The sequence below is a fragment of the Gopherus evgoodei genome, unplaced genomic scaffold, assembly GCF_007399415.2.
Source record: "Gopherus evgoodei ecotype Sinaloan lineage unplaced genomic scaffold, rGopEvg1_v1.p scaffold_205_arrow_ctg1, whole genome shotgun sequence".
Classification (NCBI taxonomy): domain Eukaryota; kingdom Metazoa; phylum Chordata; order Testudines; family Testudinidae; genus Gopherus; species Gopherus evgoodei.
Window position 1 is genome coordinate 26,042 of NW_022059868.1, and position 19,915 is coordinate 45,956.

Below are 19,915 nucleotides of genomic sequence, written 5' to 3' on the forward strand. Positions count from 1 at the left end.
CTACATAAGGGACTGATGACCCATCTCAGTGGGGGATGTTCTCCAGAGACTTGATTTGAACCTGCAGTTTATTCCATCACTGCTACAAGCCTGAACTAAGAACTTTGCCATCACTGTATGTAATTGATTCCATTTAACCAATTCTAGCTCTCATCTCTACCTTCTTCTCTTTATGAATAAACCTTCAGATTTTAGATTCTAAAGGATTGGTGACAGCGTGATTTGTGCGTAAGATCTGATGGGTATATTGACCTGGGCTTGGGGCGTGGTCCTTTGGGATCGAGAGAACCTTTTTTTTACTGGGGTGTTGGTTTTCATAACAATTCATCCCCAAGACGTGCGGGACTGGTGGTGATACTGGGAGACTGGAGTGTCTAAGGAAATTGCTTGTGTGACTTGTGGTTAGCCAGTGGGGTGAAACCGAAGTCATTTTTGTCAGGCTGGTTTGGTTTGCCTTAGAGGTGGAAAAAACCCAGCCTAGGGCTGTGACTGCCCTGTTTGAGCAATTGGTCCTGAATTGGCACTCTCAGTTGGGTCCCGCCAGAAGCGCATCATCAAACCCCTTCCCTGCAGGAACGGCCGCTCTCCAGTCCACTTGCAGAGCTGGGGAGGGAACCCAGTGCCCCACCCTTGCAGGAACAGCTGCTCTCCAGTCCACTTGCAGAGCTGGGGAGGAAAGGCAACGCCCCGCCCCTGCTGAAATGGCTGCTCCCCAGTTCCCTCCCAGAGCTGAGGAGGGAAGGCAGCTCCCCGCCCCCGCTGGAACGGCCGCTGCCAAGTCCCCGGCAGAGCTGGGGAGGGAAGACAGAGCGCTGCCCCCGCTGGAAGGGCTGCTCCCCAGTCCCCTCACAGAAATGTGGAGGGAACCCAGCGCCCTGCCCTGTAGATACGGCCACTTCCCAGTCCCTCGCAGACCTGGGGAGGGAACCCAGCGCCCCACACCCATAGGAATGGCCGCTGCCAAATACCCTGGCAGAGCTGGGGAGGGAAGGCTGTACCCCATCCCCCCATGAATGGCTGTTCCTCAGTCCCCTGACAGAGCTGTGGAGGGAAGGCAGCGCCCCGGCCCCGCCGGAACGGCCACTCCCCAGTCCTCTCGCAGAGCCAGGGAGGGAAGGCAGCGCCCCGACTGTGCTGGAACGGCTGCTCTCCAGTCCCCTCACAGAGCCAGGGAGGGAAGGCAGCGCCCTGTCCCCACAGGAATGGCCGCTCCCCAGTCCCCTTGCAAGGCTCAGGAGGGAACCAAGTGCCCCCCACCCCGGGCAGGAACAGCCGCTGCCCAGTCGCCTTGCAGAGCTGGGAAGGGAACCCAGCACCCTGCCCCAGCAGGATTGGCTGCTGACCAGTCCCCTCGCAGAGCTGGGGACAGAACCCAGGGCTCCACCCCATCAGGAACGGTGGCTGCCCAGTTCCCTGAAAAAGCTGGGGATGGAACCCAGCTCCCCACTCCCACTGGAACAACCGCTCCCTAGTCCCCTCGCAGAGCCGGGGAGGGAAGGGAGCGCTCACCCCCCGCTGGAACAGCCGATCCCCAGTCTCCTTGCAGGGCTGGGAAGCGAACCCAGCGCCTCGCCTGCACAGGAACGGCCACTTCCCAGGCTCCTAGAAGAGCTGGGGAGGGAAGGCAACGCCCCGCCTCCGCTGGAATGGCAGATCCTCAGTGCCCTTACAGAACTGGGGAGGGAACCCAGCACCCTGCCCCTGTAGGAACCAGTGATTTCCCTAGACCCACCCCCCCGGGGGGGTGTACACCCCCCTTGAATTTCCCCAACACCCCCCCTAGTTTTGTGAGCTAGTTACATAGCAATTTAGTGACTGTTTGGAAATCTGAATTTAAACTGAAACATTAATACACACTTAAAAGCTTATACAGTGTATCATAAAATGTGTGTATCTGAAAACAGTATACTAGATTTGAAAAGTATGAACATAGACTAGCTTCCTTGCTTCCTTATACAGCTGTTGTTTTTTTTGATGTCAGTGCATTCATGATGTTGGCCAACCTAATAATATCAAATGATGATTTGTAAGCAAAGTCTAAATGAGCTCTCCCTGACAGCTACCGATGAGCTGGGGCTGTGGGGCCAGATTATATTTACATTCACACCTAATCTACCTAGGTATCCAGCAAACAGAGCTGTGTTGTCCAAGTGATAGATTTTGGCTGGGGTTGGGTTACAAACCACTTGAATGTGGGGGCGAGGGGGGATGAAATGTTGTTCTTATTGTATGAGTAAAGGGCAGTAGAACTGTACTTAGCCTGTGATGATTTGAAGGCATCAAGAGAGAGGGTGGGGATCTGTCTCTCTCCACTGTTTAAAGACTGAGCTGATTAGGCTCCATAGATAGTCTTTTGTTCTGTTAAGTGACCACTGCAGCTGAAATCACTGACAATCAGGTCTAAGTGCTTAGTCCTGTTGTGGGGACAGTGTTCCTGTGGGACAGCGTTTTTGTGGAAGAGACAGCCCAGATTGCACTAGCAGCAAGGTTCCCCCAATGAAGCTCAGATGAAATGACTGAGAGCTGGTGGAATCTCAAGAGACCAACTCGCAGAGGTCACAGAGGCAGGTGGCAGCAGAAGGTGACTGCACAGGGCCATTGGCAACAGAGTGGTGGAGTGAACAGTGGCACAATGAACAGCCGTGGCCAGAGCAAACAGTGAACAGCTGGAGGAACGAGCTAGGTGCTTTCTTGTCCCCCACCTGGAAGGTGTGCTCACATGAAAGCACCTCTGAACTCTGAGTGTACTCTCCACTGACCAAGGACAACACCGGTGAGTGGGGTGCGGGGGAGGGAAAAGTTAAATAAACATTTGTTTGTTGGACTATATTTTAGTCACTTTGCTCCAGAATGCTAGATTTGTGACTGGGAATGGAAACTTATATAAATATGTTTCCTAGTAGGCCAAGATTTTTAAAATGCGTTATTTGCCAAGGTTGTTATCTCACATTGTTGCTATCTTGGAAGGTCATGATGTTGGAGAGTTTCTGTACTAAACATTTTTATTATTATAATTAATTTTTACAATAAGAATGGTCATACTGGGTCAGACCAATGGTCCATATAGCCCAGTACCCTGTCTTACAACAGTGGTCAAGGCCAGGTGTCCCAGAGGGAATGAACAGAACAGGTAATCATCAGGTGACCATCCCCTGTTGCCCATTCCCAGCTTCTGGCAAACAGGCTAGGGACACTCGGTGTTGCATCTGTCCCCATCTTGGCTAATAGCCACAGATGGACCTGTTCTCCAGGAATTTATCTAGTTCTTTTTATAATCCTGTTATAGTTTTGGTCTTCACAGCATCCTCTGGCAAAGAGTTCCCTGGGTTGACTTTATATTGTGTGAAGAAGTACTTCCTTTTGTTTTTTTAAAACCTGCTGCCTATTAATTTCATTGGGTGACTGCTAGTTCTTGTGTTATGTGAAGGATTAAATAAAATTTCCTTTTTCACTTTCTTCGCACCAGTCAAGATTTTGTAGACCTCTGTCATATCCCCATTAGTCATCTCTTTTCTAAGCTGAAAATTCCTAGTCATTTTAATCTCTCCTCCTGTTTCATACCCCTGATCATTTTAGTTGCCCATCTCTGTACCTTTTCCAATTCCAATATATATATTTTTAGGATGGGTGACCAGATCTGCACACACTATTCAAGGTGTGGGCATACCATGGATTTATATAGAGGCAATATGATATTTTCTGTCTTATTATCTATCCCTTTCTTAATAATTCCCAACATTGTTTGCTTTTGTGACTGTTGCTGCACATTGAGTGGATGTTCTCAGAGAACTATCCACAATGACTCCAAGATCTCTTTCATGAGTGTTAACAGCTAATTTAGATGCCATCATTTTGTATGTATAGTTGAGATTGCTTTGCAATGTGCATTACTTTGCATTTATCAACATTGAATTTCATTTGCCATTTGTTGCCCAGTCACGCAGTTTTGTGAGATCCCTTTGTAGCTCTTCGCAGTCTGCCTGGGACTTAACTATCTTGAATAGTTCTGTATCATCTGCAAATTTTGCCACCTCACTGTTTACCCATTTTTGCAGATGAATATGTTGAACAGTACTGGTCCCAGTACTGACCCCTCAAGGATACCACTATTTATCTCTCTCCATTCTGAACACCTATAATTTATTCCTACCCTTTGTTTCCCATCTTTTAACCAGTTACTGATCCATGAGAGGACTGCCCTCTTACCCCATGATGGCTTGCTTTTCAAAAGTCAATTTAAATTAAATATTTTTAAATGTATATTTTTTTAGAAATCTAGACCTGTTATGTGTTTTGGTGTAACTTGCATTATTCTTATGTTAAATTTGCATAATCCTAACAAAACATTTACTTTATTCATATCTCTTTTATTTATCTCATTGGTCCTGACACCCTCCCTGTAAATTCGAACACACCCCCTAATTTCAATTCCTGGGGAAACCACTGCCAGCAGCCCTCTGGCACCATTCCTGAGGGTCACCCTGCCTTGCTCTCTTCCTGCCATGTTGGGAAAGACAGGTCTCGTCGTTAAAGGTCAGCTGGGCCAACTAGGGGCAAAAGTCCATTCTATGTTTTCCTACTGCAGAGTCCAAGATCAGAGACTCACCTTCAGTGCCACCCAGAGGGGAGGCAAGTGGGGCAATTTGCCCCAGGCCCCGCAGGGGCCCCATGAGAATACAGTATTGCAACTTTTTTTTAATGGAAGGGGTCCCCAAAATTCCTTTGCCCCAGGTCAGCCCTACTCACCTTGGGTGCAGGCACCGCTGTGCTGCCAGAGAACAAGCTGCCCCTGCACAAAGAGGATGAAAAAAATCTGCTAAAGCCTGTGATTGAATCAGGGACCTTTAGCTTGTCAGTCTAATGCTCTCCCAACTGAGCTACTTTAGCAGCTGTAGGGGATTTTTTTGGCCTGTTGCTTCTCTGTCCAGGATGTTTTTGCAGCAGTTGCACACAAAAAGGATGTCATTGTGAGCGGCCCATGAAGACAAGACTCACTTTTGCCTGCCTTGCTTGGCTCGACTTGCTTCCTCACCCTGTTCCTAGTGCCTGGGTTAACCTGGTGGTGGAAAGGGACTGGGGGCCACTGGCGCAGGGACGAAGTTGAGCTGGACCCTGAGCTAGACTAGACCGTGGAGGTGAGAACCTGGCCACCACTTGCCACCCCACCCCGTTGTCCTGGCTTCCCTCACTGGACGTCATTTTGGGAGGGAAGTGGGGCTTCTGCCTCCCCTCCCCAATTTTCACACGGCACAGGAGTGCAAACAGGAAAATGAATGGCTGCTCCACACCCCCACTGGAGAAACCCAACGCCCTTAGCTGTGGTGAGTAAGAAGTGTCTGTTGGCTGACAGGGCCTATCCCCGATGAGCTGGAACAGCAGCTGCCACCTCCCCCTCGGCTCCAGGCTGTGGGAAATGCTCATTGCCCGGCTGCATGGGCGGATGCTGCTCTGTGCTCTGGAGAGTGTCTGTATTGCTCTGTCAACCCCCCGTCTTCACTGAGCCAGTCTGGTAAGGTCCCAAGTGCCCCCTCCGGCCTGGCAGCTGAGAGTCTGTGCAGACATCAGCCCCCCTGCCAGCCCCACAGGCAGCAGAAACACCAGCCCCCCCAGCACCACAGGGGCACTCAATGCACTTCCTGTGGGGAAATGGCTCCTTGGCATCTAGCTGCTAGAGTGAGAGCCAGGAGAGAGCAGTGTCTGGCTCACCGTGGGGGAGAGAAGAGAAATGATGAGTGTGGATCTCCCTCAGCCTCCCCCGCAATGCTGGTCAGTTGTATTGTCACTGTGATAGTCACTGCTTCCCTTCAGAGCCGGCCCTAGAGGGATCCGGGGTCTGGGACAAATCCCCCCTTTCTTCTTCAGGCCCTGCCCCCACTCCACCCCACCTCTTCCCAGCTTGCACTATTCCTCTCCCTCTCCCACCTCTTCCTGTCCCTGCTCCTCCCCCTCCCCACCCAGCGCCTCCTGCACCCCACTGAACAGCTGATCACTGGCAAGTGGGAGGTGCTGAAGGGGAAGAGGAGGAGCTTGTCAGCAAGGCCTGTAGTGGGTGGGGGAGGAGCTGGCTGCCAGTGGGTGCTGAGCACCTATTTTTTCTCTGTTGGTTCTGCAGCCCCATAGCTCCCATGGAGTCGCTGACTTGGCTTCCTTCGTACTCTAGAGAGAGGAGCAGAACCAGGGCTATGGCTGATCTATGGGGCACCAGGTGAGTGGCAGAGGCATCAGGTGCTGAGAGTTTGCCTGACCCCTCAGGGACACAGTGTGAGGTGGTGTCCCAGGGATCTGTATGAAAGGAGCAGAACAGGATTTACTTGGGGTGGGGAGAGAATTGAGTGTGTCTCAGGGGGTTGTACAGAGGTATTGCCCGGGTGAGAGACTGGCTAAAACACAGGCCTCGCTGTGAACAAGATTGGAACCTGCACAGGAAAACCCTATTAGAGTTCAACTCCAATGCCTTAACCACTTGGCCATCACAGCTGTGAGCACAAAACTGCCCCAATGCCAGAGAAACTGGTAAAGAATCACAATGTCCAGGCTTGAAGTCATCTGAACTACAGAATTCCCACCGCAAACCTGGCTCCCAAAGCACAGTGGGGATTTTAGGTTTGTTCTCTTTGCTTAGCCATGTGCAGTCGCACAGAGAGCGCTTTTAAAAGTCTCCCCTCCCACAGAGCGGGAATGGGAAATGATTCTCAACTTCAACCTTGATGTGAATGAGGATGTCTGGACCACAGGGCCAGGGACTGATCTTTGCTATAGAAACCAGTGACACACGGAACCAGGCTAAGGAAAATGTTTCCTGGAGTCAGTAACTGGATTAGCAGCAGTATTGTGCAGAGAAATGTCTCACAAGAGGAGTCAGTGCATTGGTGGTTTGGTAGCAGAAGTCACAGCTACAGCGGAGGAGGTCTAGCTTTGGTTTCTGGCCAACAGAGGGATGAGTTTTATTGTCTCCAGATTTCAGTAGAAAAATTCAGACCCAAACTGTGTGTGGTGGGGGTTTCTCTGGTTTGTTTTGTTTTTCTCATTTGAAATGTCCTTGATCATTTTTCTGCGAAAACTGTTTGGACAAGGCCAAGGAAGAGTCAGAACAATTACAAATCTCCATGGGAGTAAGAGGGGCCTCTCAGCACCGGGGGAGGGATGGAGATTTTCATGGAGGGGAGTTGAGGAGATAAATGAGAGGCTTTTGCTGCAGCAGAGGGGGCGACTTGGCAGTTTCATTTTTACCAAGTGACTCCCCCCGACACACACACACACATTGCTCCCCTGCTGCTGCTGCCCCAGCTCAAACCCCACTGTCACCCCCAGCATGTGACCTACAGCTTCACGCTGACAAAGCCCTTATCTATCAGAGACAAAATCCCCTGTCTGCCCCTTCTCCCAGCTGAGCCCTCCCCCCACAGAGCCCAGGACAACCCCGACCTAGCCATGCCGGGGGGTTGGGCTTAATCTTCAAGGCCGAGTGCAAAACCTTCAGCCGGGCACGTTTTGCTCCCTTCCCATCTCAGCCCAAGTGGCAAGGGAGAAATGGACGAGACACGCCTGCTCGAAGATGCCTCCCTCCCACTTCTCTATAGCCTTCTGTGACATTATTAATATGAACTGGGACCGTAGAGATCATTGTTGCCACCACTGTTATATATGTGCAGCAAATATTGTGCAAAGGTTGTCGTGTGAGGTGTCTATGACAAGGTTATGATTTGCTGGTTATAATTATGCTGGCTGTATGTGTGTACCATTTTTGTATTTGAAGTTATGAATATGGGCTATGTACTTGTATCTCAAATGTATTTGATTCCAAGTAGCCTCAGTGTCATCAGCCCCCAACTCCTTCAGCAGTCCATAGCAAAAAGACCCCCCTCCACTGTCCTGGACTCCCTGGGAGGTGCCTCCCACCCCCCGCCCAATGGAGCACTAAGGATTAAAGTGGCAGCATCTAGTGTCAGTGGGGTTCAATGGCTCAGGCCAGACACCTGAGTTGGGGACTCGCCCCCATAGCACTGCTCGAGGGCCTGGGCCTGGGGTGTTCACAGCCCCCTCCTCACCCAAGAAAGCTGGGGTAAACAGAAAGCCTTGCTTGCTAAGATAGGCCTGGTCAGCAAATTGCCAGGTGTTGGAGCTAAGAACTAAAGAATTGTGTCTTATTCAGAGTTGCAAACTGAACAAAGAATCCCTTTTCCTATTGTATTAGTCTCTTCTGTAGGGAGACGTTCTTCCCACAGATCCAACCTTGAGTTTATGGGAAGTTGCCACGTGTCAGTATAAGATATGACATCCTTCCACCTCCCTTCCAAGGGACCAATGCCTGCCTTAAGACACACAAAAAACAATCTTTATTGCCATATACTTTCACTGTTTCTTTGCTTTAACACCTACGAATGTACCTGTTGGACAATCAAAGGAGTTGCTCCATTCCTATGGACCCCAAATCAGAATTCAACATGTATATTTTATACTAATAACATTTTATAAAAGTATTCATTAAATGTTAACTTGCTGACTTGAGACCATGTGCGGAGACATTATGTAACCTGCTAACCATTGGCTTATCTTGTCTTGCTGCAAAACCTAAGCTGGGGTGCGAAACTGCCTACCCTGTCACTTTCCCCCGCCCATGGAAAATCTATATATTCTATTGTAATCAATTAATTGACAGTGCCTCTGAGCCTAATAAGCAAGGTGACACTCTGCCAGCGCTGTGTGCAATAAACTCCTCTGCTTGACCTCTACACGGTGTGATTTACGTCCTTCAGAGAACAAAGAAAGAGGTGGAGGCCAGGTGAGCAGGTTGCCAGGGAAACAGAACAAAGGACAGAAGAGGGACAAAGGGACCTGGCTGAGTTGGGCTGTTGGAAGCAAGGAGTCTGCTGGTTTTGGGACTCAAGGGGAGAGCCCAGGCTCTGAGTTTTGGGTCTCATGGAGATGGACTTTGCTGAATCTTCCTACTTCCTGTGCTAACAAAGAACTTTCCCAGGCTGTATTCCAGACCACTAATAAACCTGTTTTACAACGCTGGCTGAGAGTCACTGGTGATTGTGGAAGCTGGAGGTGCATGACTCCTTTGGGGGGGGTGTAAGGCTTTCCCAGGGGTCCTGCTAAGGTGACTCACTACAGGAAGCTCCTGGCATGGAACAGGGGTGCTGAAAGGTCCAAGGTCAGTCCCAGGACGTGCTGAAGGCAAGGAGGTTTCCCCCAGTGACAGCGTCCCCTGGGCGGTGTCACACTGATGAGGACTCTGCCTGGGTTTGGCTCAGAGCTGTTCCAGAGCACTGAGCCTGTGTCAGCCCCCCAGCATGTGACCTGCAGGCGCCACTCTGGCAAAGCTCCCTGTCCCTTGGCTTTGGCATCACTAGCCCCTGCTTAGTGACTAGGGGTCAGTTTAGGGCAGTGATCCCCAAAATGTGGGGCATGCCTCCTAGGGGGGCACAGAGGTATGTTCATGGAGGCACCTCAGGGTTGAGCCAGCCCCCATGGAGGTCAGGGAGGGAGCACCACTCAGCCCCACTCTGTCCCAGCTCTTCGTCCACCCTACCCTCAGCCTGAGCCTGAGCCCCTGGCCCAGCCGTGGCCCCTTTACCTGTGTCTGCACCCCTCTCCCCAGCAAGCCACAGCCCCACTCCCAGTCCTGGTTCTCGACCGTGGCTTCCAAGGGGCCACAGCCATGGATAAGAGGGCACAGTGTGAAAAGTTTGGGGACCACTGGTTTGGGATGATGTCCTCAATCACTTCTATGCAGTCCAATAAAAGCTATTCCTCACCCACCTACCCCTCCATCAGGATGGACTAGGTATGTTCTGCTGCCCTTCACTCAGACAGGAAGGATAATAACATTTCATTCCACTCAATCCTAAAGTGATTTGTAACCCAACACCAGCCAAAACTGGTCATTTTGGGGAAGCGGCCCCATCATGCTGCATACCTAGGCAGAGTAGGTGTGTCTGTGCAAACACTGTATGTTCCTGAAGTCTTTTCCCCAGCTCCTCACTAGATGTGAGGGGGAAGCCCATTCAGCCCCTGCTTCTGCTTAGTATTAAAAAACTCCATATTGTCCCTTTCACTGCCAGCCTTCTATTTCTCCTCCTGTCCCTTTCTTAATGGTTCAGGTGAGGTGGCTGCATGGTTAAGGTGATGGACTGTTAATCCATTGTGCTTTGCATACATGGGTTCAAATTAAATCCTCATCAAATGCATTTAGTTTTCACCCCTCCTTTATAGACAACTATCTCCCTCTTTGGTACAATAACAGACCCAACAATGTTGCTTCTTGCAAACAAAAACCTTCTCAGAAACTCCAACCTACCTTGCTTTAAATAAAATTTCTAAATCCCAGATTTCTAAAATAAAAATACTCTAGTCCTGTATTTCTTAGTTTTTTTTCTCAAAAGGTAACATCCTCATAATCTCCTCCAAACAGCCTGGGAGCTTCCCAAATAATTAAAAGACCCTCATCCTGAGCAAGGCCACAACCGTGAACCAGAACTAGTGTCTAGGTCAAGTTGTTCTGAAGGAGGCAACTCAAACATTTTCTCCCTGCTTCCCTTGGCAAAGTCCGAGTGAGAAAACAAAATCCCCCAAACTGAACATTTTCTGCTGAAAAACCAATACTAGTCTGTTTGGGGACTTTGATTTGAATGATTTATTATTATTCTCTTCTGATTTATCTTAGTTCAGTGTTTGTCCTCCAGATGTGTTTACAGGTACTGAGTTGTGGGGGAGAGAGGTCAATTCATTATGTCTCTACCCCCATTTCATAGTTTCTTCCAACTTGCTGGGAAGCTCCTTTACTACGACGTGAGACAAGCAATGTCCATTGTTCTAGGCTATCTCGGAGAAGTCTGCATTGTACAAGGTTCCTGGGATAGTCCCTGGGAGTGTGGATACCTTCAGTGGGCTAGCAGCGAGTTTGGCTCCTCCATTGTCGCACCTGAAAGGCTGGTGGTGGGCATTTCTCAACCTCATAACATATCTCAGTAACGCACGCAAAGCAAAACTTCATAACTTCTCAACCAATGAGAGCACACACAATCCAACAAGATATTAATGTTCAACAGATCAAGACTTTTGAAATGATACCTCACCAGGCAGACTTTGTACAAACCATGTCATCATTATATGAGAGTGGTGAATATGGGGCTTCCAGGGTGCTGCTTTGAGCACAGCGTGCCACTCCTCGGCTTCCATTGCAATGGAGACGTACCCTTAGAGTCCATCTCTCCTGGGATAAAGATGGCAGCAGGGCTGGCCTGGGTCATCTGACTTGGGCTCATGGAGCTAAAGCTGAGAGGCTAAAAACTGTGGTGCAGATATTTGTGTTCACGCTAAAGCCTGGGTTCAGAAACCCTCACCGGGCCTCAGAAGTTGGGCTCAAGCCCATATGTCTGCACTGTAATTTTATAGAGGTTGGGAGGGAGTTTAGCAAGTGGAAATGGTAAAACCACACTGAGGGAACTGGACCACTGACCTATCAGCTCTTAACACCCAAACTTTCAGTAACTCTATTATCGGTGCTTGTGAGTGTAATTTAACCATAGGTCCATCTAGCTCTGAATCTTGTCTTCTGACAGTAGCCAATACCAGGTGCCCCAAAAGCCACTCCCCAAGGCACCACTGGGAGTTAAACCCAGTATCTCCTGTTTACAGAAGAGGTACTTTAACCAACTAAGCCATGGTGCCTGCTGTGATTTAAAACATTGTGTTTGCCCACACCTGACCCTCTGCCAATCCCCACTGGGCCCTGACAAGTGTTGCTCGTGTTTGGCTTCTGTAAAGCAGAGGAGCAGGTGAAGTTTTGCTCCCAAGGTGTGTGTGTGATTCTTTGGACAGGTCCATACTACAAAATTAGGTTGGTCTAATTACATTACTTAGGCTGGCAATGCAGTTCTATCAACCTAATCCCAGGGCAGATAGCGGCTCAGCTGTTAGAACTTTCTGGAGCTAAGAAACGGGAGGGGACCAGCCTCTGTAGCAGGAATGCAGGGCAGGTGAGTTCATGGCGGGCATTACGGGATACTGGTGGAGGCCAGTTATGGTGATATAATGACCAGCAGCATTTACACTGACAATTTGTCACTTTAAGTTTGCTGCACAAAGCTCTAGGCCTCTTGTTGAGGTGGTTTTATTTTGTCACCAAAACAGGGCAGTTTTGTTGCCAGATGTGGCATTGCAGCGTGTACACTAGCCACAAGCTGCCAACCGAGGGAGCGTTGTGCGTTTTTCACACATCTGAGCAATATAATGATGCTGAAATAACTTTGTAGTGCAGACCTGGCCAAAGATTCACACACACACAACCTGCAAGGAAAACCTCACCTGCTCCTCTGCTTTGCAGAATCCAAACACATGCAAAGCTTATCAGTCCCCAGTGGGGATTGGAGGGAGACAGGTGTGAGCAGACACTGTATTTTAACCACAGGAAGGTACCATGGCTTAGTTGGTTAAAGCCCCTGTTTTGTAAACAGGAAATCCTGGGTTCAACTCCCAGTAATTCCTTGTTGAGTAACTCTTGGGGCACCTGGTATTGGCTACTGACAGAGGACAAAACACAGAGCTAGAAGGACTTTTGGTCCACCCCAGTATGGCTGTTCTTATGGTTTAAATTACACTCACAGGCACTGACAATAGAGTTACTGAAAGTTTGGGAGTTAAGAGCTGATAGGTCAGTGTTCCAGGCTGCTTGCAGATGACCCTATCTCTCTGGGACAGGGGCAGGTCTGGGCTCTCACACCAAATGGCTCATTGTGGCTGCCAAAATCTGTGAGCAGCTCATTTAGTTTCCACCGAGGATTGAGTCCTGCTTTGTGCACCGTGTGTGAGAATGAAAATCCTAAACCACCCTTTGAAATAACAAATGCAGCAGGACGTGTTATGGTCCCTGCCTCAAAGCAGACAGACCAATGGAGAAATGCCATTGAGTCCACGGTAATACTCCACTGCCATTGTACCTTTTTTGCTTGCTAAACTCCCTCCCAACCTTGTGGAGTCCAGAGCCCAGTGTTCAGCCTGAGCGGAGATGTCTACACTGCAAATTTACCACCCCACAGCCCAAGCCCTGGGAACCTGAGCTTGCATGGGACAGCCCTGGGTGTTTCATTGCAGTGTGGACATATCCTAGCATTATGTCTGCACTGCCATTAACGCACCCAAGTCACTATTCTCAAAGACTGGGTCAGCTGATTGAGGCTTGTGGGGCTTGTGCTGCAGGGTTATAAAATTACAATATAGACACTTGGGCTTGAGCCCAGCCTCCGAGACCCCACGAGGGGTGAGGGTCTCCGAGTCTAGGCTCCAGTCTGAGCCCCAGAAATCTAAATCAGATCATCCAAGCCAGACAGGCCACAGGGATTTTGTCACAGTACAGATGCCCTCTCAGGGTATGTCTACATTGCAACATAAGCCCAGGGTTAGCAGAGGTCATGTCAGCAGCCCCAACACATAAACATAAACCACGAGGAAAAGATCCACCCCCAAATAAGCTGGCCAATGTCCTTCTCCCTACGATTCGTAAGTCCAGCAACCAAAAGTCCTTTAACATGAGCCATCCCCTCTCTGCACCCTACTCACAGCTGTTGTCCTTAGTCAGTGCAAACCCAGAGGTGCCTCTGTACAGTTCACCTGCCATCCTGGGTGGAAAAGGGCGAAAATAAGAAGGCACCACACTCACTGTGCTGTCTAGGGACTCAGTCATCCCTGCATGGCCGCCCTATCCTAAAGTTGGTCTAACACCTAAATTTTAGTATTAGACCCCAGGCCCCAGCCCACTTGGCTTTGGAACCCCTGTCCACTGCCTAGCAAGTGCTTTGAATTGAGAGTGAGTCCCTCAATCGGGGTCTGCCAATTACAGTTGTGCTGCCCTCAATTCACACAACAAGGATAACAACCCTTTATTTCTCCTGCCCCAATAACAAGAAGACTGGGAATCCAACACCAGCCAAAAGTGATCATTTCGGCAAGCAATCCAACATATTTCCAACATACTGTAAAATCTACATGCAGATTCATACATGAAACCTTGCAAGAAAATCTTCCTGAGGGGGGTCTGAAGCACCTGCTGCTAGAGGGAAGGAGGGAGCTGTGGGTTCGGATTGAGGGGCACTGGGAATAGGAGGGGGCTGTGGGTTGGGATTGAGGAGCAGTGTGAGGACGAGGGGCCTGTGGGTTGAGATTGAGGGGGCTGTGGGTAGGGGATAGGAGGAGAAGGGGGAAGAGGAGTAGGGTCTGGTTGGGAGTGAGGAGCAGTGTGCATAGGAGGGACTGAGGACTGGGATTGAGGGGCACTGAGAAAAGAGGGGACATGGGTTTAGGCTGAAGAGCATCCTTGTTTGGGGATCCAGCAGGAAAGGGGAAAGCAGCAGGTGATTCTAATTCCTAGGGATATTCTGTGTGTTTGTATGTGTGTGTGTGTGCAGGGAAGGAACATGCTATATGCCCAGTGGCCTTTATTCCTCCAGGCTGCAAGGACAGAGAGGTTGTCAGGAAGTTGCCCCTTCAAACCCACACACAAAAAGGCCCTTCTGAGGAAAGGGAAAATCCTGAAGAGAAAAAATAATGTTAAAGAGGACTCCAAAGAGACAGTTTAAGATCTTGGGGAGTAGTTTATCACCTGACCAGTGACTTGACCCCTGGACCTACAGATTAAAAGTCTGATGCTCTATCAACTGAGCTTGCCAGACTTACAAAGTGAAAGAGCAACTTGGGGCAGAGGAGAACTAGTCAAGAAAACAAGAGTGGGAAACAGTAGGGAAAACCTGCTGCTCTCTCTGGCCTGGTCAACACTACAAGTTTATATCTAATTTAGCAGCATTAAATCGCATTAACCCTGCACCGGTCCACACAATGAAGCCCTTTATATCGATATAAAGGGCTCTTAATACCGATATCTGTACTCCTCCCCGACGAGGGGAGTAGTGCTGAAATTGGTATTTGCCATGTCGGATTAGGGTTAGTGTGGCCGCAATTCAGCAGTATTGGCCCTCTTTGAGCTCTGCTTGCAGAGGCAATAAAGTCAGTGTTGTTTCAAATTGCTGCATTCTTTATTACTTCATCACACAAATGGGGGGATAACTGCCACAGTAGCCCAGGAGGGGTGGGGGAAGAGGGAAGCAACGGGTGGGGTTGTTGCAGGGGCACCCCCTGGAATGGCATGCAGCTCATCATTTCTGCGGGATGTCTGGGGCTCTGACCCGGAGCGGCCGTTTGCCTCTCTGGTTCTTTAGTAGGCTTGCCTGATAGTCTAGACAGGACTGACTCTCCCTTTAGACAAAACTCAAAGAAGGGAATGACCTGGGGACTCATTCCCATTTTTGTCCATGCGCCGCTGGCCAACCTCACTGAGGCCGGCCAGGAGCACCCATGACAGCAGCAGACGGTACAGTATAACTGGTAACTGTCATTGTCAACTTGCAAAGCAGCAGACGGGACGGTATGGCTGGTAACCATCCTTGCTAACTTGAAAAGGCAAGGGGATGCTGCTGTGTAGTGCTGCAGTACCGCGTCTGTCAGCATCATCCAGTAGTCATACGGTGACGGTGAAAAAAGGCTGAACGGGCTCCATGGTTGTTGTGCTATGGCGTCTGCCCAGGCAATCCAGGGAAAAGGGCGCGAAATGATGGTCTGCCATTGCTTTCACGGAGGAAGGACTGAGTGACGACATTTACCCAGAATCACCCACGACACTGTTTTTGCCCTATCAGGCATTGGGACCTCAACCCAGAATTGCAATGGGTGGGAGAGACTGCAGAAACTATGGGATAGCTATGGGATAGCTACCCACAGTGCAACGCTCCGGAAATTGACACTCGCCTCGGTATATGGATGCACACTACCGAACTAATGTGCTTAGTGTGTCTGTGTGCACTCGACTTCGTACAATCTGTTTCCAAGAACTGGTTTCTGTAAAATCGGAATAATCCCATAGTGTAGACATACCCTGTGATTAACAACTTTGGTGGCTAATTGAAAGGCTGATGGTTCAAACTCAAGTGAAGATGGAGATGGTTTTTTTTAGTGATGAGAATCCAGTTCATTTTAATGGGCAGAAAATCTCCTCAATGCTTGTCTAGCCTCATTGGGCAAGCATAAGTGGTACTTCCACCAGGTGCATTGGCGGTATAGTGGTGCGCATATCTCTCTTCCAAGCAGTTGACGTGGGTTCAATTCCCAACCAGTGTAGTGATATGATGTTTTCTCTGCTGGGAATTAGTTTTATTTCAGTCACATTGTATCAGTTTAGCAATGGAATGAGAGAATCAATGTCCTGCAGGTCATTCAACACACAGTGGAGGAAGAAAGGGGTGGGACTAGACAACGAGCAGGTGGAGTTATCCTGGTATTAAAATGTTTGGTTTATTTTTTTTAAAAACTTCCTTTACTTCCCTCTCCCTTTTAGACTCAGAGCCTTTAAGGTCAGAAAGGACCAATGTGATTATCTAGTCCGACCTGCTGCACCTTACAGGCCAAAAGACCCCCCTCCCCTCCTGTAATAGACCCAGTAGGGGAGGCAGCTCTGTGCACTGCCCCTACCCCAGGCAGCACATGGACGACCTCTGCTCCCCTCCCCCAATGGGTGTGCAGAGATGTGCCAGCAGCACTAAGGTGGCTCCCTGCCCACGCTGCCTCCGTCCCTCCGTGTCACTCCCAGAAATGGCCGGCATGTCCCGGCATCCCCTGGGGTGAGGGGAGCGTCTCCATTCATTGCCCCTGCCCCAAGTACCAACTCCGCAGCCCCCATTGGCCAGGAACTGCAGCCAGTGGGAGCTCTGGGGGCAGAGCCTGCAGGCAGCGGCACACAGAGACCCCCTGGCATGGCCCACCTAGGACCTGCTGCCGCAGGGTTGTGTGTACCAGTCACTTTGGGAGCTGCAGTGCCCGGGGTAAGCGCCACCCCTCCTGCACCCCAACCCGCTCCCCCAGCGCAGAGCCCGCATCCCACACCCAAATTTCCTCCCAGAGCTTTGCTTGTTTTCCTTTCACCCAGAACCATCCTTCTTCTCCTGGGATGCAAGTAGCCATCCCTGGGAAGCCAAGAGGTAGGCACAGGATTCTACCTCCCAGCAGCCAACCGCACCTCCCCAGGCTTTTCAGGCTTTGCAGAACAAATGGGCTTAGCTTCTGCCCTGCCTTCCTCAGCTAGACTTTCCTCTTTTTCCCCATTCCTGCCTCACTCCCTCCTTTGGCAAGTCACACAAAGGAAGCCAGCAGGAAGAGCCGGCCGCCATAGGCCAACCTCCAAGGGCAGAGGAGACCAAGCCACAAGGCTTCAAAAGGTGACTGGCCAAGGTCCTCTAGCTTTCACCTGCTGATGCTAAGGCTTTTTCCCAGCTCATTTCACCACCCTCTGTCCTGCAGGGGTTGAGCTTATCGCAGCTGTTACCCAAAATTGGGCCAGCTAGTAAGTGTAGGGAGGACTAATGACCCACCAGAGTTTGGCAGAAAGCAGCAGGTTTATTATACTGACAGCTAAGTTCAAAAGAAGAAGCGGGGGGTGTCACACTCACACTTGCATACTCATGCTCCCAGGACAGGCACAGCACTGGAGATGTCAGGATTCTGCAAGGTAAGTGTCCCACAGTGCAGCTATGGACGGTGCGATGAAGGTAAGTCTTCCTGAGGCACAGTGAAATACAACGCAGAGAACCACTGGCCAGGCGGTCCGGGCAAAGGGCATTCACTGGAGGTACAAGCTTGTGAGTGACTCCTGAGCACATGGCCCCTTCTCCTTTTAAGGACCTGCACCTAATGGCCTGCGACTAGAGATGACTTGGCTGCATCTGGTTGGTCACACTCCACCTTGGGCAGTGTCCATGCTCTGGGTGTGTGAGTGCTGCCTAATTAGAGTCCCAGACACCTTGTCTACCTGGAAGCTCTTCTGCCCTTCTAGCTGTTCAACCAGCCCATTCATCCCACAAGCATTCCAGGAGTGGGAGGGGGAAAACCACTTCACAGATATTCAGAGAGGGAGAGGAGACAAAAGCAGGAGGGAGGGAAGTATAGCACACCTATTGAGCATACAGGTTATACATAGCATAGAAATCACTGCTGCTCCTACAACAGCAGGGACAGGCCAGTAGGAGCTGGGAAAAGGAAGCCATCATGTTTCTGCCTGGTTTTAAACCAGAGACTTTTTGTGTGTTAAGCAAACATGATAATCACTACACTACAGAAACTCTGTTGCAGTGTTCTGCCCCTCCCTTCATAAGAATATAAGAATGGCCATACTCGGTCAGACCAAAGGTCCATCCAACCCCATATCCTATCTGCCAACAGTGGCCAATGCCAGGTGCCCCAGAGGGACTGAACCTAACAGATAATGATCAAGTGATCTGTCTCCTGCCATCCATCTCCACCCTCTGACAAACAGAGGCTAGGGATACCATTCCTTACCCATCCTGGCTAATAGCCATTCATGGACTTAACCTCCATTAATTTATCTGCAAAAAGAACAAGGAGTAATTGTGGCACCTTAGAGACTAACAAATTTATTTGAGCATAAGATTTCATGGGCTAAAACCACTTTATTGGATGCATGCAGTGGAAAATACAGCAGGAAGATATATAGATATAGATATAGATACACACACACACACACACACACACACAGAGAACATGAAAAAATGGGTGTTGTCATACACACTATAACAAGAGTGAGCAGTTAAGGTGAGCTATTATCAGCAGGAGAAAAAACCTTTTGTAGTGATAATCGGGATGGCCTATTTCCAACAGTTGACAGGAAGATGTGAGTAACAGTAGGGGGACAAATAAACATGGGGAAATAGTTTTATTTTGTGTAATAACCCGTCCACTCCCAGGCTTTATTCAAGCCTACTTTAATGGTGTCCACTTTGCAAATTAATTCCAATTCAGCAGTCTCTTGTGGGAGTCTGTTGTTGAAGGTTTTTTTGTTGTAATATTGCGACTTTTAGGTCTGTAATCAAGTGATCAGGAAGATTGAAGTGTTCTCCGACTGGTTTTTGAATGTTATAATTCTTGATGTCTGATTTGTGTCCTTTTATGCTTTAATGTAGTTTCCCTTCTAGCCGCAGCAGGATTAGCCTGTGTCAGTGGTTAATGAGGTGGATCTGGTTGTAGATTGTTATTCATTCCCCACCTTGACAATTCACACAGTCCCTTTCCTAATCAAATCCCCAACACCTCAGTGATCCTGGTAGCAGGGGTTGGGTCCTGAGACTTTGAGGGTCCTTTTTACCCTTCACCTGGAGTGAACTCGGCTTTTCCCCCATCCCAGACAATCCATGAAATAACAACAGGGGCATAAAGAAAGAGGGGAGGGAACATCTCACTGCCAGGGCTGGATGTGCCCAGGGCCCCAACTCATCCATTGTCTCCATGGAATTTGGCCTCCTGCTTTGCAGAAGGGACAAAGAAAGTTCTTGCTGTTCCTGTGTCTGTGCAAGGAAAATTGTGCTTCTGTATGAAAGAGAGGAGGGAAATGGCCCCATGATGGGACAATATCCTCAGGATTAAGACCTAAGGACTCAGGCTGAGAACTGATAGAACTCCACTCATCTGGGATTTAACAAATTGTTTTCCATGGAGCAGGGCCAGATCCAGCATTTTTGCCACCCCAGGAGAAAAAAAAATAAAAAAGCTGCAATCAGCAGCAGCTCTACCTCTGCCACTTTTGGCAGTGAGTCTTTCCCTCCAAGGGGGACTGAGAGGACCCAATAGCCACAGAAGCCTCCCCATTCCATTGGTCATCCCTAGGTGCCTGGAGCCAGCCCTGCCACAGAGACACTGGGAAGATGGAGGAATCAGGAAACAGCCACAGATTTATTTACATTGCAAGTGAAAAATAACTGAAGCTTATTTTTAATTGAAGTTACTTTTCCCTGACTGGGAATTGAACCCAGGCCTTAGCAGTGAAAGTGCCAAATCCTAACCACTAGACCACCAGGGA

The 19,915-nt window shown here is 49.5% G+C and overlaps 1 non-coding gene across 1 annotated transcript; it reads right to left on the reverse strand.

Annotated features, from left to right (window-relative positions):
- Positions 1–19,843: 19,843 nt before the first annotated feature.
- TRNAE-UUC lies at positions 19,844–19,915 on the reverse strand. Its single transcript has one exon. It is a non-coding gene; the product is annotated as a tRNA-Glu (tRNA).